Source organism: Nymphaea colorata, chromosome 1 (genome assembly GCF_008831285.2).
Source record: "Nymphaea colorata isolate Beijing-Zhang1983 chromosome 1, ASM883128v2, whole genome shotgun sequence".
In the NCBI taxonomy this organism is placed as follows: domain Eukaryota; kingdom Viridiplantae; phylum Streptophyta; class Magnoliopsida; order Nymphaeales; family Nymphaeaceae; genus Nymphaea; species Nymphaea colorata.
The window spans coordinates 21,044,896-21,068,580 of NC_045138.2; the positions used below are offsets into that span (position 1 = coordinate 21,044,896).

General features: G+C 37.7%; 1 pseudogene; it reads left to right on the forward strand.

Moving 5' to 3' along the window:
- Positions 1 to 7,700: 7,700 nt before the first annotated feature.
- On the forward strand, positions 7,701 to 8,807 carry LOC116264580 (S-adenosylmethionine decarboxylase proenzyme-like; annotated as a pseudogene).
- The last annotated feature ends 14,878 nt before the right edge of the window (positions 8,808 to 23,685 follow it).

The following is a 23,685-nucleotide window of genomic DNA, read 5'->3' on the forward strand; positions in this document are numbered from 1 at the left end:
TGAATTCAAGAATACTATAATGAACCGTATCCGATCACAAATCAACAAAAAGAAAACTAGAAAATTGATGTCTGGATTTTAGAATGAATGTGTAAAATTGCAAATCTGGTGAACCATGAACCAGATTACTTTGGATTTTTCTCAAAGTTATAAGCTGCTTCGGCCAAGGATCAAAGGGCAGTTATAAGTTGCTACGAAGGTGTGGAAACCCAATGGACCGCCTGTATTTAGAATGAAGCCCATGAACCAGAACACAAAAAGCAAGATAGGGAGCAGGCAGGACTACTTATGCATGTTGAAGTTTCAAAAAGAAGAATAGTTTTCATCTCAGAGACAATTTGGGATAGTGTGACCCTAACTGGTCCAAGCCCCAAAGTTGACAGCAGATATTTAAAAATTTACACACTACAGTAAGATGCATTCATCATGCAAACTCCAAGAAAACTTGCCTATTTTGTATTGTGCATATAGATGACAAAAAATGAGCCAGGCAGTGCATATACACACACGAATGTAGAGCAAATTCCCTAAGAACATTCAGTGGTAAGTAATTCAATAACATTACAACTTCACCTTTTGTAGCAATATGCAATTAAGAAACGCAATAACTGAAGGAAAAAAGTCGAGTGGAAAAGTATAGATCAACCACCGGCAATTAATAGAATAACATAAACTAGGCAACCATGAGACACTTACTTTTCTAATGTCATTTAGATGTATCCTATTTGCTGACGCAGGATCGAGCTTCCTAAGGAGATCCAAATCACAAGTTGAGTCCTCACAAGTTTGATTGCTGCTTAAACAGGCAACAGCATGTCCTAAAACAGGTGATCACAATGGTAACGGTGAGAACAGTAACCATTACAGCGTCATGCACCCAGAAAATAAAAGAAAAAAGAGCATTAGTATACTTACCAAGATACTCACCTGAAGTACATGCATCCATTTCTTCCATCAGGTCATCAAGTAAGAATGGGCTCACATACAAGACAATCCAAGAACAAAGATAAAATAAGCCAGTATGAAAAGATGAGTAATATTTTGTCTATGGCCAAACGGCTTGGCCCTAATATATAAACTTATAAAATGGACAAGAATTTCTTAAGTTCCTAATTTGGGACTCTGGCCTCTTGAAACTGCCATACAAGTATCAGCACTTACCATGACAATAATACCCTTATATTTCCTATGAGAACAGGTAACGAATTGTCAGAGGCAGAGAACAAAATGTAACACCCCAGAAGTTTAGTCATGTATCGAAGATTGTGATGGAACTTCAATGGCTTATAAAAAGATGTCATTAATGAGAAGATTGTCCTGGTTCCTAGCCTTTTTAGGTTAGAACTGAAACTGCTAGGGAGCGAGTTGGGATCCGTCGAACTAGGGGCCCGAGCCGCAGAGTGGGTCGGGTTGTTACAGTGGTATCAGAGCAGTTTCAACACTCGGACCTAGGGTCCCACACGCACGGATGCGTGTGCCTCAAGGGGGGTGGATTGTAACACCCTAGAAGTTTAGTCCTATATTAAAGATTGTGAGAGATCTTCAAGAGCTTATAAAGAGAGACCATTAATGAGATGATTATCCTGGTTACTAGCCTTTTTAAGGTTGGAGCAGAAACTGCTAGGGGCGGGTTGGGATCCGCCGAACCAGGGGCCCGAGCCCAAGAGTGGGTCGGGTTGTTATACAAAATCAAGCCAAGAAAACATCCTTCCACAAGAGGAAATGTTCTGGTGCAGACTGAATTGTATCAGCAATGCTATTACAAAGATAAAATGTGAAAAGGAAAATAAGCCTGCTTCGACGCTCCTCATATATATATATATAAACATATTCAACCCTTTTACAAACCCTTCCCTCAACTCTTATACTTGGACAACCATAGCTCTTCAAGGTCAGATTAGAATCCCATGATCCATGATGTGTATCCACATCCTACCCTCTTCCATCCTGATAATGGTAACCTACACTCTAATCATTGTTTAGGAACTCTGCGATGCAATATGATACCAATTTTGCAGTTCCAAACTTCCAACCAATCTGTTGTCCATCTGGAAATTCAAAATATGAGGCCCAGAGTCAAACGGTTAACCTTTAACAATATCTTCTCATGCCATCAGTTAAGAATACAGACTGCATTAGAAACTTTTAGCCAAACCCTAACAAACTATTACTGAACTCGTGGTTGCTTTTAAGTCATATGGACAAAGAACAAACAGTTAATGGTACAAAAAATTTAAAGCAAGTAAAGGGGCTAGAAGGAGAGATAAAAAAAAAAGTTCAAATCTATGTTGTTACCTGGATGTAATAATTTGTACCTCCTACAATTACTGGTAAATGCTTCCGAGACAATATACTGTCGATCACCTGAAAACAAATTATAAACAACTGTTTGAGTCTGATGATAAACATAGCCCGAAAAAATGGAAAGACTAAAGAGGATTATCTTTTGCTCATAAAAGCTAAGTTGTCAAAATCAAAAGCAGGACACAGGTTGTTCAGGCCTCTAAAAAGACTGATGGTTCAAGCTTGGCATTTGACTAGGTTGGCTCGCTGAGGCACACAAGTGAAAAAATGTCTTAGATTCCTTTTCCTTTTTTTTTCCCTTCTTCATCGGCTTATACGTTTCTTTGTTTACTTTTTCTTCGTTTTTACCATGTTCCTGTTCTTCTCCTCCTTCTCCTCTTTCTCCCTTTCAAGTTTCATTTACTGTTTCTAGCCCATCTAGGTGTCGACTAGGTGCCCGACAATGCACTGCCCATGCCCTTCTGAAAGTCCACTGCTAACGTAATCAAAGGCCTGTTGAAATTTGATCTCTCGGTCTCTAACACATCAAATTTATGGGTTTGAGATCTGGAGCCCATGTCACATTTGCTCGCATAACAAGTTTAAGAGCTTTGATAGAAATGTAAGACTTAATTGGTTTAGGATTTTTAGTTTTAGATTACCTCAAGTAGGCCTTGGGGGTAGGATCTCAATGACGGGTTCAACTTTTCTAGTCGCCGCCGGTCGGGTCCATAGAAAGAAGATGATAAGGTGTGCCCCCTGTGTCGTGTCCAAGATCATTTGGTTAACGTGAACAATGTTGGCATCTTGCTATTTTTCATGCTCTTACTACACATTGTGAATTTTCCAAATTGATCATATGAGTGTTGACAAGCTTTGGGGGAGTTTGGCCTGCTCGAGTGAGTTGAACCTGCATCAGACTCTGGATGGGCTGGCATGAGGCATGGGCTTGGAACTGGCTGGGCTACCTAGGAGAAGCTCAATAGAATTTCTTTCCTTTTTTTTTAACGCGCAACCCACACGGTTTGCTTTCCTCTCTTGAGTTTTTTTTTTTTTTACCTTGAATAATTTCAGATCAACCCCGTCTCAAAACCCAGCTCCAATATGAAATTTCATAACTATAGCCGCATTCTTCATAATCGGACCGCCTTCGTTTCTAAACAAGATGTCATAAAAAGTACATAGATTGGTTTTGACACCCCAGCCATAAGTGGGTCGTCAAGGCCTTGCCTATTGAAAATTTTTAAACTTGAACGATGGGACCCTCACGGATTCGTGTATGAGATTCTCAACAGGTATTGATCCCAAATGGTCCCTTGGAAGGTTTTTGGCTTTTCATACGAGGCCCCCACTACTTGATTGCTACCACATGTCACATCAATCTGGACTAGCATTTGAATTTAGATCTGGTGTTCAACCATTGTCTGATTAAATAATCGACCTATTGGATTCTTTATTGCACTTGCAGAATCTTTTCTAGTTGTCTCAGGACCAACTCATGGAATTATATTGCTAGACAATTAGCCGATTTAGATGTGATGCGATACAATAATCTTTTAGGGGCAAAATATCTCCTGAAGATAAATTGCAACACAAGATAAATTTTATTTTGCATTTTATTTTGGAAGCTGGGGGTGAGCAGCTGGGAGATAAATTTTATTTTGCATTTTATTTTGGAAGCTGGGGGTGAGCAGCTGGGGAGAGTGGCTGGTTGGGGAATTAATAGATGCACTGTTATTATTCTGATTTTCCTATTAAATTTGTTTTACACTTGCCTTGTTTGTACACTAAAAAAAAAAGAGAAAATGAGTGCACATGTGCTGAGGACTGAAGATTTTCAGTCTAAACTTAGATTAGAGAAATCTGTAAATTCTATATATAAAAATAATTTTCAATCTAAATTTGATTTAAATTATATATATATATATATATATATATATATATATATATATATATATATATATATATATATATATATATATATATATATATATATAGATATATATATATATAAAGCACTGGATTCCCATCATGTCTCATTAACACAACCCAAACAAAAAAACATTGGGCTGCGTGTGAGAGGGATTCTTCTCACAGCTGGAGGAATCCATGTTATTTATATAATAGAAAGAGAGAGTACGAGTGTGTGGATGAGAGTTCACGCCATGTGCGTGAATCTGCATGTGCCTAAGCTGGAACCGATAGAAGTCCTTGGAATGGATGGACTGGTTCAATGGCAGAGACTGGCGGTCCATCAGCTTGATTCATAGGTTGTGTTGTAGAAAGCTAGCTAGTTTTTGGAATGGTTCGGTCAGATATCCTAATTGGCAACCCTATATCCTCACATTACTATCTCCAAAGAGTCAAACTAAGCTTGACCATGAACAATGGCAGAAGTAGGACCAGAAATTTTTCGCTATAGATCACTTATTTATGCATAAGAACAGAGCTAATGGACCACTATCACAAATAGTTGAACAACTTATGATTATCTACAAATCTTTTTCTTTCATGTATGGGTACGTTAGATTTCTTATTCAGTATCATTTTCAATCTGTTATCTTGTGGTTTTAAACATCATGTCTTCTGTCTTTCTACTATTAGAATTAAACTATTCAAGTCGAGCACCTGAGTTGAAAATTAGTTTTCAACAGCATGATACTCCACACAAGGGCAGGTTTTTGAAGGAGTCTATTGGACTGGCAGATAGTTGAAGTTTGCAATATTATGTGTGAAATATGCTTGTTCAGATCCAACCAGCAGAGGAGTTTTTTCTTTATATATTCAATCTTATAGGGTATGCCGAGAACTCAGGAACTCAGGTCAGTCTTGAATTGGGTCTTACAAGTAATTTGGACCAAAATTGTTCTAAATTCCTTTCTTTTACTTGTTTTAGTTTGTTTGTAACTCATTTTTTGCTCTATTGTTATAGCTATTGGTCATTAACATGTACTATTTTATTTATATGACTTGTTTATTTAAACATTGCTTTCATTATGATTTCTCTAGACCGATGCATGGAGCGTAAAAGTAAGAATTATTGAGCGCAATATGCATTTATATTAGTCAATGCCTTCGTTAATTGTTTAAGATTAGATCTGCCTAGGATATAACTTAGTCTGTGTACACGCTAATATATATATATATATATATATATATATATATATATATATATATATATATATATATATATATATAGATATGACATTCATTGCCTCCAAATTTTTTGATGTGGCCGCAGATTGATGCATCTCCTAGGGTCTATGTTACAGTTACCATGTAAATTGTACTATACTTAATATTTTACCAATCAAATGAGGAGCTTAATTAAAAAAACAAAAAACAAAAAACCAATTACTGTTATGTTAGAACATGTTCTCAAGACATAACATAATTATGTTTTCACCTTTCAGATGAACGAGGTCAAGAGTCTGCATTACTTGTCATTGTATCCTTTAAATTAATCCTAACTAATCAGGACTTCAAGATCCATAATGTGGACAATGTAAAACATTGTTAAAAGAGGATCCATCAAGGCATATGAACATTTGACATTAGTAACATAGTGCTATTGTTCCATGAATTTATCGTACATATCCATTAAATAGTTCATTGCAGCATTCCGTGAATCTATCATACTTTTCTATGGAGATCAATGAAATAATAACAGTTATTATTACCAAACAACCTCTTATAGAGACTGTAAGGGACATATTGTTAATACATAGATCAATATGTATCAACTTTATCTCATGACTTTGAATGAGTGACCATCAATATCTGAGGAATTTTTGTAGTGTGTCGCACTCGATTAAGACTCAGATACGAGAAAGAAGGTTGCATTAAGGCTCAACCAGCTCAATGAATAGGACATACTGCTAGCTAGACTTGATTAAACTTGATCTGAGTTTAAAACTGGTTATAGATGCCAATTAATTCAATCAATGTGATTGACCAATCACAATCTAAATTCATTAATGCAGAGAGAACTAAATTGATTGTGAAAATAGGGTGTGGCACTTTACCTAATTTCAAAAAGAGGTCCTCGCAAAAGGGGATGATCTGATATTGATAGCACCAATTAAAAAAAAAAAAGATATCAGGATCTTCTCCATCATTTGCCTAATTAGCTAAGTTTTATCGGATCACCCCCTTTTTTGAAACGGAGGTCCTCCCAAAAGGGGACCGGACACCCTATACTCCTGATTATAGAGTATCTTAAGAAATCAGCACATTCACACCCTTTTCTTTCTTTTGATGGATGGTGGGGGAGGTTGAGAGTCGCCATCTGCCACTTCTTGAGTGGGATGTTGCTTCATTAATATCAGGTCATATCGATCCGAATACCCCCGTTCCGATTCGGCCCCTGATATTTTAATTAAGCAGTGGTGAAGTTGCTGGTTTGTCTTTTTTTTATTAGTTTGAATTTTTGAAATGATGAATAGAAATTGATAACCAAAGACGTTGCCAAAGAGTCTTGACGATGACCTTGTAAGGATAAACAAAAAGGCTGGATTCAGAAAGCACATAGGAATCCAAAGCGCTGTTGGACAAACTGTCCACTATGGTGGATTCAGCAACAGAAAGGAATTCATCAATCTGGGCACGAGAGAGGGCCCTGAGACCCTTGCTATCAGGGTCAGCAAACACAGGCGGCTGACGGAAAATGATCTCCAGCCGCTTTTCATGCCCTTCGAAACCGGCCATTGAGATCCAATTCTCAATACCACCTAACTGTGTCGAATTGGTGTTGCAGAAGATCAAATGATTATGGGGAAGAAGAGATGAGGAAGAGGCTATATGTCCTGGCCGAGACGACACGTCTCCTACTGCGCGCAACTTAAACAAAGAAATAACAGAAAAAAGCCCTACTCTATCAGCAGCAATTGATTGTGGAAATATCACGATGGCTTCCTCACGCACTGCAAAAAGAAAGGAAGAACATAATTAGAAAACAGGAAAGGGAAAACAAACCATTAACCTTTCAGAAAAACCAAATTAATGTTTTCTATTCACTATCATAGATAGAAAACGTACGTTGGAGTAGGCAGCAGATTTGAACTTCTTGATACCACCGTTTGGACGAACGTCTTCAATGCTGTAGCCAAGGGGAACTTCGTACATTAAGGAACTACTACTGGACTTCTTCTTACCACCTTTTGCCTCCATTACAACATCCACGCTCCCTGTTGTCAGAATTCCACAAGACTAAAGTTTAGTGCAGGAAATATTTTTCATACTGCGGAAATAAAATTCATTTTGACTTGCTAAAAACATCGAGAGGCCGTTGTCAATTAGAAATATATAGACACAAACCGCTGCCACTTCTAAAACTTTTTCCAATTGCGGCACACTTTTGGAAGAGGAAGAAAGGAAACGAATGCTATTCTGTTTTGTCTCGGTCACTCCCGGGCCTGGACATGTAGCCTCTTCCTCATCTCTTCTTCCCCATAATCATTTGATCTTCTGCAACACCAATTCGACACAGTTAGGTGGTATTGAGAATTGGATCTCAGCTTCAAAATGGCCGGTTTTGAAGGGTATGAAAAGCGGCTGGAGATCATTTTCCGTCAGCCACCTGTGTTTGCTGATCCTGATAGCAAGGGTCTCAGGGCCCTCTCTCGTGCCCAGATTGATGAATTCCTTTCTGCTGCCGAATGCACCATAGTGGACAGTTTGTCCAACAGCGCTTTGGATTCATATGTGCTTTCTGAATCCAGCCTTTTTGTTTATCCTTACAAGGTCATCATCAAGACTTGTGGGACTACCAAGCTTCTGCGCTCCAGTCCCATCGTATTGAAGCATGCTGGTACCTTGTCCCGTGCTCCTATCTCAGTCAAATATTCCCGTGGGACGTTCATTTTCCCTGGGAATCAGCCTTCTCCTCACACAAGTTTTACGGAGGAAGTTGTTGTGCTGAACAACCATTTCCGAAGTTGTTTGGTAAGCCTGGGAATGCTTATGTCATCAATGGTGGCAATCCTGCCCATGATTGGCACATCTACAGGTCGTCCGTGGAGTCCATACCTCCTTTGCCACTCACTGTGGAAATGTGCATGACCAACCTGGACAGGGAGCGGGCATCTGTATTCTACAAGAACTTTGAAGGCCCAGCGAAGTCCATGACTAACGCTTCTGGAATCCGCAGCATCCTTCCCGGCTTTGATATCAATGACTTTGAGTTTGAGCCTTGTGGATATTCCATGAATTCAATCAAGGACAAGGCCTTGTCGATTATTCATGTCACTCCAGAAGATGGTCTCAGCTATGCAAGCTTTGAGTTTGTGGATGCAATAGGCTCTAAGGAAATAAAGAATGCAGCAGAGCTAGAGGCGCTAATCGACCGTGTGTTGGAATGTTTCGGGCCAGAAGAGTTTTCATTGGCCATTCATTGTGACTACAGCAGCTTGATGGCAATGTTGTCAGAGAAACATGGGATGTTGGGCTATGCATGCGAGAAATTTGTGGTGCAGGAACTCTCTGGTGGAGGTTGCCTGATATACAGAGTTTCTCTGGAAAGTTGAGAAGATGATCAGAGGATTGTGTGGAAGGGGAAGGTGTATGCTCTGGCCGAGCAAAGACTGTCTTTGTTGCAGCATCACTGCTTATCCTTACCATGTGTTTGCGTCCTTTACTAGTATAGTAGTAATGCGGTCTCCTCTTCTATTTCTGTTCGAGTTTTCATGTTTGAATAATTGGGCAGCTCGTTCCTTCTGAAGCCCGCCCATAACGGAAAACAAGATCAGGCTAGCGCCATCCTCGGGCGGCGTAAAACTTATCGGTTGGAATTTGGGAGGAAACCGGAGAGTCCCAATCCATGACACGGAAGGAAGCTACCGAATCCCAACAGCAAGAAAGAGGAAGGATGACGTCACCGGTATCATAGACGCATAGATCATTTAGGAACCGCTTCTCCACGAGGCCTCCGAAGACTGCGACCATCGATTTCCCAACGTTGACGGCCGTATGACCACTGATAAGTCGGTGGAAAGTCAGACATCTGAGAGAGAGAGAGAGAGAATAAGATTATGATGATCAAGGTGACACACCTTCGTGGACGAGGAAGCGAACCCCCCGAAATCGGAGGAATTCGCCTGAACCCAGTGCATCGTCACCGGAGTCTTGCTCCTTCCTCTTAACGGTTTCCTCTCGACACAGACGCCATATGATTTCTCATTTTTTCTTTCCGCCATTTGTGAATCACTTTTTTCTTATTTTTCTTAATAATATATGAATCATAAAAAATGAAATAATAACATATGTATTTGCTTCAGTACCAATGCTTACGAAGTACATAATAACCTATGTATTTGCTTCCATCGATTCGCCACATTCATGTGCATTAACTAACCAATTTGATAAAAAAGAGTCCCTATGACCAGTTCCAAAGGTTGGTACCAAAACCTAGTCTATACCGGTGATGTATATCACTGCTATTATCTATAGGATCCGTTTTCATTAACAGTTGTTTGTGGACAATATGTACGTTATCAATCCCTTTAAGATTTACATATTACTCATTTTCAGTTGATAAAAAAGTCAAATATTATGCCTTGACATACTTATTTTCTCCATCTGTTTATTAAAAAATGCACTATAAAAATTCAGGTCAACTCTTTGACCCGGTGACCTAGTTTTCGGCCAATCCAAGCCTCAGCCATGAATTTGCCAACCATCATCACCGTGGACACCATATCCTGTGAAGCAATGTTATCGACACATCGAAGATTCAAACATCAATTTTCTCTTCCCCTCTTAATGTTAAGATAGTGCTCAAACTTGAAGTATTGGGTTTATAAATCTTTGAATAGAATTTCGATTTATTGGCTTGCACCTACGTCCATGCATGGCTTTCCTTGTTGTCCGCTGTATATCGTCAAGTTTGAGGAAGACGGTTAATGCATGAGGTACCGTTTATTGACTGGATCCTCGATATAATGAGGGATGTCAACGGATCGAATTTAGATCGGATATATCTTTAATCATATTCACATGCATATTCAAATTCAGATTCAAATGCAAATAAAAAAAAAGTCACACCAAACCCGAATTTTGAATCGGATTTGGCCAATTTTCAAAATATAATAGCATTAGATACAAGACATTAATTAATGAATTGACTAAGAAGTTTAATTTAATATCCTAAAATTTGAAGATCACTTGGAGGAGGTGGCAACGAAGGATGTAACTCTATTCGATGCTTGCCGTCATATTGAAACATACCAAACGAGAAAAAGAACAATTCAGTATTAAATTAAAAGAGGTCTAACGGCAAGCTTCACTAATATATATATATATATATATATAACTATTTTTAAATTATAATTTCATATTAGGACCATATAATTTAGAGTTTTTATGCCAACCTCGACTTTCCTTGACAAGAACTGTCAGTCAGGTCATGTTTTATTGAAACATGAAATGAGTTGCTTGGGTGATACTTTAAAACCAGCTTTGAAATTTATTGGAGTATGTGGGTGTCATAAATATTTGGGTTTGAGATCTAGTTTTGACCAAACCTGATATTAGAAAAGGAAGTGAAAAACCTAATCCTTTTTAGGCTATTCAAAAACCAGGTTTTTAATGTATTATCCAAAAAAAGAAAAAAACAAAGTGTTTTGAAACTCATTAAAAATCTTGGTTTTCATAAAACATATTAAACCAAGGTATCATTCAAATGCCCCAAAAGATTGATGCTTTTTCTACATGGTTCTTTCAAGTCCAAAAATACCTTTCTTTCCTTTTTTTAATATATAATAACAAGGCATTATTATCAGTTTCCATCGCCTTACTTAATATGTTTATCTACAATACCAATTGATGTTAAAAAGAAACAGCAATTTTCAGAAATTGGTAGTAAAAACAAAACTTGAATTACAAAAAATTAGGAACATTAAGCTCAAACCTTGAAATATATGCCAAAGTTTGTCATCTAAATGAAAGATTTTCTGAAAAAGGTCAACGAATTTAAAACAATTTTGTATCACCTGACTCGAATAATCCATTTTTTACGGATTCACTCATATTAAAATTCATGAGTTTAAAGTCTGATAATAAAATAACATGACAAGAGGGTGCAAATTAAAAGGGCTTTCACGCGCGCCATACCCATCACCACGGCTCTCTCTACGAAACAAAGTCATATGTTCGTTTTTTTTTTTTTCCTTTTTTGATAATTTCTTCGATTATCAAGTGATTTTTAAATCGTCCTGATCAAGTAAATTTCTCTCTTTGCTATTTTCTGTTCTACTTGATCAATATTCTAGCTAATCACCATTAGGTTCGAATCCATACAACTAAGTTGCAGTCTTGTTAACATATGTCCATAGCTAAGCTTAGGCAGTGGGCTGGCCTGATAAGGAGTCGGGGCTCGAACCAGCCCGACACCCAAAACTTAGGCCTGGGCTCGACCCAATAATTAAAACCCTAGCCCGCGCCCGGTTTGTGCTCGGCCTGTTTAAATTAAAAATGTATTTTTAATATAAAATAATATATATATAATTAAATGTAATAAACTATTATAATTATATATATAAATAATAAAATAAATATTAAAAAATTATCAAACCCACTCGACAGCAGCAGCCCGACCCAATGCCCAAGCTTATCCATGTATGTCCACCCATATGCATCATATAGCCCTCTTACAGTAAGATACAAGGCTGGTTAGGGGTTTATATAGTCCTTACTTTTTCTTTTTTTCAAATCAATCTTGAATGTCTTAAATGATTTTTTACATAAAATTTACAACTAATACGAATATTTATAATATTGGTAATTTGCTGTAAACTTCCTCGAAAAATAGTTGTTGGGGTTTCGTCCCCGCTTCCCTTATATATGTACAGTGAGAAAATACCTATCCATGAAAGCAAGACGCACCCAATGCTAAACATTCTCAAAAAAACTGTTGAAACATGAAGCGATTGAAATCTTATATCAAAATACTATGTGTAATGGTAACAACACCTAAGCAATAAGGGGCCGTTTGATGGCCTGGAAATGTGGAATTGGAATTAGGAGCTCTTTTTCAAAGTTTGATTATGGTGAGCAGGAGGCTTAATCTCACTGCCCGAGCGGAGCCAAAGAACATGTTTTCTTGAAAAAACATTAAAATTGAAAAAAAAATGCTTTTTTAGCCCCTTTTTTCAGTTTTTTTTAATGCCAAACAATTTTTTTCTATTTTTTATTTGTTGCAAATGTACTTATCTTTTGATGTTTATGTTATTAGTTTTTCACTTATTTTACTTTCCCCCTATCTTTTTTCAAGTTCGCCGTATTGTATTATACCTAAGAAAAACGTTGCCGCTTAAAACTTCGAGTCATTATTTGTGACTATAGTTTCACCCTGCATGAAAGATCCCTTTTACAGTACCCGAGTGAGTCAACCACAGGTCGAATTAGAGATGTGCAGCATAATGTTCCCAAGCTGCCCTTTTTAAGCTATGCCCCTCGAGGCTCCAAAGTCTGATTGCAAAATGATAGGAATAAATGGAATCCAAAAAGAGATCCAGTTTCACCAGAAAAAAGATTCCAATCCCCAACAATGTTAACCCATTCCTAGAACTGCACTTACTCAAAAACATTCTTTAGCAAGTGAATGGCCTCTGAGGCAAGAGGCCCGTGATCAACCTTGAGCAAAGATTGAATTTAGAAATGCTAGTGAAATGAGGGCAAAGAAGTATCAAATCTATCATCTTCTATTATTTCCTTGTATCACAATGGAATTTTGTTTGCAAAGAGATTATTCAATTAATTGAAGGCATCGATTTAGCAGCCAGTTTTTCCCTTTTTCTAGTTTACCAAACCATAGAGAAGAGCACAATTAAATGTTATGTTGAGATTATAGTCACAAATAATGTCTCAGAGTTTGAACAGTGGTTTTTCTCTTGTACAATACAGCGAACTTGAAAAAAGAAAAAAAATGCGGTAAATTTTTAAAAGTTTTAAAAAACTAAAAATAGAAAAAAAATAAAATAAGTGAAAAACTAATAACACAAACATCAAAATATAAGTACATTTGAAACAAATAAAATAGAAAATGAAAAAAAAAAGTTTGACATAAAAAACTAAAAAAAATGAATAAAGTGAAAAAACTGAAAAAAATGCAAAAAAGGGATTAAAAAGGCATTAAATGTGTTTTTTTAATATTTTTTTCAAAATAACGTGTTTTTTTAGTTTTAAACAACCAATTAATTTATCACGAAGAAAAGCGTGTTTTCTGTGACTATATATATTACACCTTCTTGTCAATCTATCTCAGACAATTGTAGGCATTCTCATAAATGATGGCAGTCATAGAGCCAAGTTTATTACAAGTCTAATGTTGTGAGACTAACCACAAATTCTCTAACAGTAATTTTGAACTGAGTCTAAACCAAAGTCTATGTTTGAGCATCGATTATTATGGCAATTGGAGTATCAACCAACTCATGTCTAGTTATATGATTCAGAGTATCATTTCTTATTGGATCATTGAATTCGACATTCAAATTCAAACGTGTGATCGGATATATTCATTAAAGAGAATCTATTTGATAGATTTCTTATATACCCATAGGTGTTACATTGGATTCGAATCATTCGATCACTTTATTTTGTTGTTGCTAGCAAATACTACTCAAACTTTACTAATAGTTTTCTATATAGCCTAAGTCACCGGACTCTTTTATTTTACTGTCGCACCTGAGTCCGCATCAAGTCGGGTGCGCACCGAACATGGGTGCGGCTCCGACTCACATCCGAGTTCAATTAGAATGTCATATTACTACATTACTTATATAATATATGTTGTTTTGATATTTTTCTATGCAATACAATTATTCAAGTATGTTATATACATTAATAACTAAATTACAATAATATACTTATTATGTTATATATATAATAAATTAAAAATAATAATAATAATAAAATACCATTACCGCACCACCACACCTAAATTTTTTGAGATGTACCGTTTCAATACCCGCACCCACACCCCACACTATGGTGACATAGAGCTTCGGGAAAGCTTCAAGCCATTGAGCTACCGGATGTTTCTTGCTTACCCATTTAAAATGGCTGTTAAGGGCTTTGCAGGCAAGGTAGGCCAAACATGTTTGCACAAATTCATTCAATCTTACAAATGGAACTTAAGGAAATTTTAACAATCATATGCCAACATTGAAGGATTCCATTGACAACATGCTTTAGTACATATATTCTTTTTGCATAAGATAATAACTTTTGCTTCCCGACCCCAACTTTTTTTTTTCTTCTTGACTTTGAAGATGTGAGAGATACATTGTTCTTCTATTGTGTTACCATTTTAGCCTGACTATTTTGTGGACCCAGAAGATGGTATCTATGTTGAGAAGCAATGGATAGTTCAATAATGTAGAGAGTGAAAGTCCAAGAAATCTCCTTTCGCCCAGTGATTTTTTGGAGGCAATCTGTTCTCGATTTTTTGGCCCAAGAAATCCGCTTTCAAGAAGGATAATCTAATCTACTTCATCCTATATACCTTTTCCATACCAAGTCTTTATAAGTCTCACGCTTCAACTAAGTTTTTGAGATTAGCAATGCAGCCCCTCAGCTCTTGAATGTAGTGTTTTCATGTGTTAGAGCATCCCCGCAACTAGCCGTGGAAGTAGGGGTCAACAATGAGTCGAACTACTCAAGCTCAACTTGTTAAAGCTCGGCTCGTGAACTAGTTCAAGCTGAGTCATTTGCTTAACGAGTCGAGCTCGAGTTCATGAGTCTGACTCGTTCAAATAATTGAGTTGAGTTCGAGCTCAACACATAACTGTCGAGTCGAGTTCGAGCCTTAATTGAGTTTGTCGAGATTTAAACAAGTCGATGTATTCAAACGAGTTTACAAGTTTGTCGAGCCTTCATCGAGCTCAAGGTCGAGCTCAACATGTAATGATGAATATCAATTCTATTCAAATGAGTTTGTCGAGCCTTAATCGGGCCGAGCTCGAGCTCAACATGTAATTGCTGAGTTGAGCTGAGTTCGAGTTGACTGCACTCGGGCTCGACTCAACTCATTTTCACCCCTACGTGGAAGACCTATTGTTGCTCCCTTGTTTGTTGTTACCATGTGCAACTGCAGCGTGAGTCAACTACTTCAGCAATTTCATTACCTTCAATGAAAGCAAGGAAAACAAAGAGAGAAGGGGCTCTGCTAGATTTTTGAATTGGTTCCCAATTGAGTTAAAGTTATCCATCATAACAAATGGAATTGGTGTATTTGCAATTACTTCGAATAGTTATGGAAAGAGCCAATGCTTTACTCTAAGGTCGGGATCAACTTAGCATCCTATAAGAAGTGCAAATCCAACTTGTATGAGTCTCAATCATCTGGAGATAAAGTTCTTCCTTGTTGTAGAGTATCATAAGTTTGACCTATAATGTCATAGAGATTATATAGTAGTGAGGGAACTGAAGCTTGATACTTTGAAGGCAATGTCAGTCTTGTCTTAATAATAATGATGGCTGCCACTGAATTGATATGAGTCATTAGAATTTTTAGGTAAAACTGAAGGAGTATTTCATTCTACCTTTCAATTCAAAGCAGAAGCTCCTACCCTGACTCTTACCTTCCTCTCATCCCCCTGAGGTATCAAGCCTACTTTCTATGTCATTGAATGACATCTCTATTTTGTTTTGACTTGCATATTAGTGTCTCCCTTTTTGCAGTACAAAGAGTTGATGCCCTAAAGTTTAAAACCAGATTAGCTTCCTGTCATCCTCTTTGTTTTTTTCTTTTAGAATTTTGTCCTTTTGACATGTGGAGGAGGAGGGAGGGGTCGGATGGGAGAGAGTGCAAGGATGACAGTCATTGTAGTTTGGGAGATGCTTTCCTCTAATCCTCAGGTCCAAGGTTGCTTCGGGACTTGGGTGGTCCTAGTAAAAAAGCAATGCTGGAGCCAAAAAAATTAGTTGGAGAGACACCTATTTAGAAACATTTATATCTATAGGCACACCTATATATGTATAAAAGTAATATTAAATTTATCAATGTAAAAATAAAGGAATTTTAAAATAGCTAGTGTGGGCAACTGCCCACATGTGGCTACGCCATTGTAAGAAAGCGACATCCATGGGATTTAGAGGCTGTGAGCCTGTGCCTGTACAAATGCTGCAGCAGTCAAAGACAGCACTGTAATTCAGTGGGGGAGATTTGCACAAATGGAGAGTTGAAGGTGCATAGAAGGAGGAGGGCCGGGAGAAAGCAACGGCAACGGCAACAGCAACGGCATTCTGAGGCGGTGCCTAAAGGGTGATTTAAGGAGAGTTACATCTATGATTAAAATGGTATCGAACATAAAGAAACGACAGTCGAGTCCTTCATGGCGACAAGAACACGAACGAAAAATAGAGATTGAATGTAACTAAACCAACCTAAAAACCAATTCAATCATGAAAGTTAATATCCTGATACATCTCTCAAAGAAGCTTTGCATGTGAAAAATGATCCACTGAAGGCCAATTATATACAGAGATATAACAGTTAGAAATGTACCACAGCTAGGGAACTGTGGGTTATTCATTTTTCAAAATATCAATGCATCCATTCTTATATTTGTATCAGATAAAAGTTATTTTTCACCAAAAAGGTATATGTACATCATGTTTACAAGGTTTAAAAAATCATCCGCATGTAAACAAAAAAAAATGATCACCCTTATGGAATGAATAAAACTTATTGTGCTTAATAAAATTCAGTGCACTAATAGTAATATCCTTAATAGAATGTTCATTTCCCATCATATTTTGCAACCCATTTTCTCTTCTCCAATGCTTTTGCTGAAACAAGGTTTTTTTAAAAAAAATCAGGTAGATCTTCAGAGCTTCCAGTTAACAGAAGGAACTCAGCATGTTATTGAAAAAAGGGACCAAAAGGGTACCTTTCCTATTTATTTATTTGTTTATTTACCAAACAAGATAAATTGCCCCATATAGGGATGGAAATGGGTTGGATGTAGCCTCTAACAGATCCAGTCTATCTGCAGTTTTGGATCTGAAATCCAAGTCAGATTCCGGCGATAATGAATTCAAGTGTCTGAATTTGAAAATTGAATCGGATGAGGACGTGGAAAAACGAAAAATCCATTACCCAATCGGATGTTTATGTAAAACCAAATCTGAATTCGAATCCACTCAGATCTTATTTAGCAAAACCAAATCTCGTCTAGTTGTGTATTATGGTTTCTGAACGTTTTAATATTAGACTGATTTAAAATGGTTTTGCCGGATATCCAATCAGAATCCATTCATTGGCATACTTGTGGATGGATTCGTTTGAATGTCAAGAATCAGACGTCCACAGGAACATCCATGGATAATCAAACTAGTAATAAAATCAGATCTAACATCAAATTTTTTAGATGCACATTTTACTTTCATGTATTGTCAAATGCCTGATCTAAATAAAGAGGTTGGATTTGATCTTATCTTGGTGGATCTAAAAAATGAAGAGAATGAGATCAGATCAGATCTGAGGCAAGCAGATGCTTCCCATTCAAACCAAGCCCAACCTCTTCAGTCTCTTTATTCATTTTGCCTTGTGTGGCATAACACAACTGGTTGGGCTGGTGGGGCAGTGAAAACCAAGTCATCAGTTCAATTCTTGTGAGTGCTACTCTTTTGAACTAAAAATAGTGATAGACACTACTTTTGAGTTGACGGAGTAATCGTAAGTTCATGAAGTTTTCCAGAATTGCCCTAAACTCTTGGGGCACTTGGAAGAGAGGAGAGGCTTCCAGTTGTCTCCCTACATTTCTTATTCATGTCCATCTAACGTTCTCAACTGCCACATCCTAAACATGATATCAAATGTTTAATAAGAAAAAAAAAGGGCAGAAACTTTTTCTTAAAGAAAGAAAAAGGACAAAGAAACATTATCAAGCTGCATGACCACAAAAGGCAAATGTGATGTGTACAAGTCATTCATTTTGGACAAACATGACGAAGTGCCTCGCCATGAACCCTAAGTTGCCAAGCTGCTATTTTGGTGAAATATTTTGGATCTAGAAGATTTTCACCAGCAATATCAATATGGTTCCTATGTTGAAAAACAAAACACTTTTTTTTTTACATAGACATTTAACTTGTAACACCTCAAAAGTTTAGCCTTTTATTAAAAATTGTGAGAGATCTTCAAGAACATATATAGATGGCTGTTAAGTTGTTGGTTCTCCTGGTTCTTAGTCTTTTTGGGGTTGAAATTGAAACTGTTAGAGGGCAGGTTGGGATCCGCTGTACTAGGGACTTGAGACCATGAGTAGATCAGGTTGTTATAGTGGTATTAAAACACAGTTTAACACTCTAACCTAGGGTTCCACGCACAAATGAATGTGTCTTAAAGGCTAAAAGTTTAGTCTCGTATTGAATTTTGTGAGAGATATTTTAGAACTTATAAATGGAGATGTTAGTTGTCTCATTTCTAACATTTTTAAGGCTGAAACCAAAAGTGCTAGGGGGGTTGAGATCTCTACCAGAATAAGGGCCCAAGCTCAAGAGTGGGTCAGGTTGTTACAAAACTGGTTGTGAAAAATTGATTTAGACAACAATAAGTATGATTTTATTTTTTATTCTTAAAATTTTGAACATGAACATTCATATGGTCAGTTTTTTTTTCTTGTAAAGAAAATGCTTCATCTAAGATTCCACCGCCTCGCTTTTCTTTTTGTTAGAAAAAAACAGTAATTTTGTTTTTCATAGTTATCTCCATTAACATAGACTCTTTATCAAGAGTTACCAATGGATGTAAAATAGCATATAACAAAAGGGTATGAAGCAATGATAAACAAAGACCCAATCCAAGGAGCAATCTGTTTCACTTCACCAAATGGTCCACCAACAACCGCCTTTCATACAATATACTCTTAGCTTCTAGCAATACATAGTATAGTAATACCCTCAACACGTGTTCGGGTGCCCCAGGGACGAACACGTGTTAGGGATGTGCAATGAGTCAAGCTAACTCAGGCTCATCTTGAAGTCACCCCTAGGGAAGTGGCGTAGCCACATGGTGGCTGGTGCTGGCAGTTGCCCACACCAGCCTCACAAAATTAATTAATATATATGTTAATATTTTGGTATATTTGATTGTTATACATGTAAGTGCCCCAAACAAATTATAAGAATCGAATGAGTGCTTCCATCAAAAAAAAAAAAAAATTCTGGTTCCACTAGTGCCCGGGGGCAAACACGTGTTCGGCCCCGAACACACAACCAAGCTCCCCGAGAACCATACGTGTGCCCAAGCTGCTAGCCTACATGAAATAGCTGGTGACCCAATCTCAATTTAGCAAGAACCATATTCCAAAACAAAAGAAAAATGAGAGTGATCGGCTGGAAAGGTAAGCAAAACAAAAAGCCTATTAGTTTTGCATATAAAGGGCATATATTGGGTCTTTGGCAGTTCATTGCTTCACTAAACATCTTAGAATTAGGGATGTGCAATGGGTCAAGCTAACTCGGGCTCATCTTGAAGTCACCCGTGTAAGCTCGCCTTGAGCTTTACTTGTTTAACGAGTCAAGCTCGAGCTTGGGTTAAAACTCAAGTTATAAACAAGTCAAGTTTGAATTATATCAGATTGACTTGTTTAAAGTGGATTGGGCTTGTGTTTTCTCCATTTTGTTAGGGGTAAGTCAGTAATTTTTGATTAATTTTAATACCATTTTGTATTTTTTATTTTCATTTAAAGAAATATGAATCAAGTGGCATGAGCTTAAATGAGTCAAACTCGAGCTCAAACTGGGTTAACTGAGTCAAACTCGAGCTCGACTCATAAGCTCAACTTGAACACATTGAGATCGAGCCGAGCTCAATTATCATACATCCCTACATAGAATGTTGTTGTGGTGGATGGCTAGTTAGGAAGTGCATGTGCAGCAGCCCCATTCCACTAAGTCATCAATTTGTAGAACAAAAGGGCAGCATTTGATACCTCAACTTTTATCAATAGCGCCGCAAATGGACCAGATATGGTACGAGGGTCATTCTTAGGCCACGTCATAACGGAATCTGACTCGGGCTCTAATGCTGTTCAGTTGTCTAATTCACTATAAGGACATAGATAGGTGGGGGCTCCGTGGGGGCATTAGAGCCATAAGCCCCTTATGTAAAAGCTTAAATTAGTGATTGACAGCTTAAAATAGTAGGTCCAGTCATATAGAACAGCCCCACGAGACCCCGATCACTATCCCATGGCCAATTGAAATATCAGTCACTTAAAATTTCTTTAATTTTAAATAGACATTTTTAAACATTTATCCTCATATATATAAGTGTCCTAATAGATATAAGTATTTCTAAACAAGTGCTCCTCCAGCCAATTTTTCTGACTCCGTCATTGATCTCAAACATGATATCCAATGTCTAATGAAGAAAAAGGAGAAAAAAAAAACAAAAAAAAAATCTTAAAAGAATGAAAAGGACAAGGAAAATTTATCAAGCTGGGTAACCACAAAAACAAATGTGATGTGCACAATTCAATCAATTGGAACAAAGATGAAGAAACCAATGCTCCTACCATCCATGTAGAGACAACACTACCGACACCATTGATGCGTTGACAAGAGAAAAAGAAGAGCCTGAGCATGAACCCAAAGTTGCCAAGCTGCCATTTTGGTGAAATATTTTGGATCTAGAAGGTTTCTGCCAACTATATCAATATGGTCCCTATAAAGAACATTTTTTTCCCACGTAAAAATTGAACTGGTTGTGAAAAATCTGATCTAGACAACAATAGATATGATTTCATTTTGATTCTTAAAATTTCGGACATGAACATCACATTCATATGGTTAGCTTTTTATAAAGAAAATGCTTCAGCTATATAAGGTCCCACCGTATGGTTTTTTTTGTCAGGACAAAAATTGTAAACCAACAAGAGCCTTTCATCTAGTTGTTTGCGTACAATCATCAATATACTCTAGCTTCTATCAAGACATAGTACAGTAATACCCTAGGGCCGAACACGTGTTCGGGTGCCCCAGGACCGAACACGTGTTTGGACTTGGCTTCTTAGACATAGCACAGCAACACCCTCGGCTCGAACATATGTTCGAGCTTTCGCAGGGCCAACACGTGTTTGGCCACGAACACACAACCAGGCACCTCTAGAACCACATGTGTGCCCAATCTGCTAGTAGACAAGAAACAGGTGGTGACCCAATCTCAATTCAGCAAGGACCATATTCCAAATCAAAAGAACAATAAGAGTTCACTGGGTGGAAAGGTAAAGACAAAAGATAGGGACAATTAAGTAAACCCAATTAGAGGGCATCTCTTAGAATTGTGGATGTACAATAAGTCGAGCCAACTTGGGCTTGATTCGAACTCACCCGTATAAGTTCGACTGGAACTCGACTCGTTTAATAAATGACACGAGTTAGAAACCAATTGAGTTACAGAAGCTCTACTTGTTTAAACTCAACTCAAATTTTAATACCTTTTTTGTACTTTTTCATTTTTATTTAAAGAAAAAAAATGTATGAATCAAGTGACATGAGCTTAAACAAGTCGAACTCGAACTCAGACTCGGCTTTACCAATTTCATTGTACATTCCTACTCGAATGTTGTTGCGGTAGCTCAATATTGTACATCGCTACTTTGAATGTTGTTGTGGTAGATGGCTGGTTAGGAAGTGCATGTGCAGCAACCGGTCGATGGAGGTACCAAATGATTTATACACCAAAAAGACAGCATTTGATACGACAATGTTTAGCAGTAGGGCCCTGCAAATGGGCCACATCTGGTATGAAGGTTCTATCATTCTTCATCTGCATCATAACTGAATCTGACAGGGCATCTAATGCTGTTTCGCTGTCTAATTCATTAGTAGTGCTGCAAAACAGCCACCAGCTTAGTCACTCTCCAGACATGCCTGCCATGCTTTTTTTGCTTGTCAGTTGAAGTTCTCAGTTGCAAGTTCATCAACCAAGACAGTAATGTTACACCTGCTCTTAAGCTGCAAACAGAGAACTGCCATCTGCTTGATGAAGGAAGGAATTTAAATAGCATGCATATTATTAGCTTGACTTCCGGGAAATATGACTTCTAAGAAGAAGCCATTTGTTCATTCATTTATTATATGAAGAAACTGCACCCTGGTCGAAAGACTTGGTGGCTTACTTAAAATACTCCATGGATAGCCTATATTTCTCATTTGTGCAGAGAACAGACAGCCATAAAGGCTGAACTGTGACTGTTTATGCGAAACAGACGCTTGCTTGCAAGAGGGAAAGCAAATAACCCTTTCAAGTTAGGTGAGTGTGCTTTGTCAGTTTCCTGATGTGAAATGGGTGGTGTTAAAAATCATGAATCAAGGTCCAACCTTGTCATCTGCAACTCAGGTTTCTCAGTTTCATGATGTTCTTCTTGTAAAGCTAGGTTTCTCTTGGTGCTTCTTGCAACTCATAGTTCATGTAAATACAATTTTCAAGTCCAATACCAGTTCTAGTGTTGAGACCAAGATTTCCTACCAGAAGTTGGAGATCAATAACCAGAGATCCATCATCTCTCACCAAATCTAGTAAATTGTCTAACTGATCCATGCCCAGGATGCATTTCTTGACACAATCGTGTGGCCAGTGTCTAAGCTGTAGATCCAAGCAGCGAAAAAGAGATTCAGTATCTGGAGTAACTACAAGGATTCAGAGGATCAAAAGAACAGAAAGGGAAAGAAGAGGAAGGTAAATGGGATTCATTTAACTGAACACCACAACAGCAAGCTTCATGAACGTAAAATAACAAGAAGCAATTCATGTACTAATAATGGGGAACCGAACACCGAGCGGGTGAAGAAAGCAAAAGGAAGAAAGGAAGAGGAACACACTTGAATGTCATGCTTTAAATCATGAGCCTTTCAGGACACTTCGTACTTTTCTTATAATTTTTCTTTTCCAGTTTCAACTTCAATGATCTTCGCTATTGCAATGATCATTAATATCATGATTTCATGGCGATCAGATTCTCACTTTCATTTGAGGAATGAAAACCTAAAACAGAATTGATGACAATACAGGTGTAAAGTGTGTTCACTGCAAAGCTCATCGCCAGAAACTGAACCTTTTTTCCCTCTCCCTTCCCTCCTTCACAGTCAAGCAAAACTTTGATGATTCCACCAAACACTTTTTCCTGTAATGCTGTGGTGGGCAGCCGCCGCAGCAACAGAAGCAGCTCGTCCCCCACCCTCTTGCTATTCCTAAGCCATGCGAAAATTCATTTTCATAATCAAAGCTCCAAAAGGAACCTCCTCTCCTCTCGGTGCCTCCAGAAGCTAAGAGAGCAGCCGATCTGGAAAAGGTAGATAAGATTTCCACTTCTGTATCGAAGGGCCAGATTGCCTATGCCCACCTCTCTCTTTCTCTCCCTGAAACTTCGAATCGCATGAGAGAATCAGAGA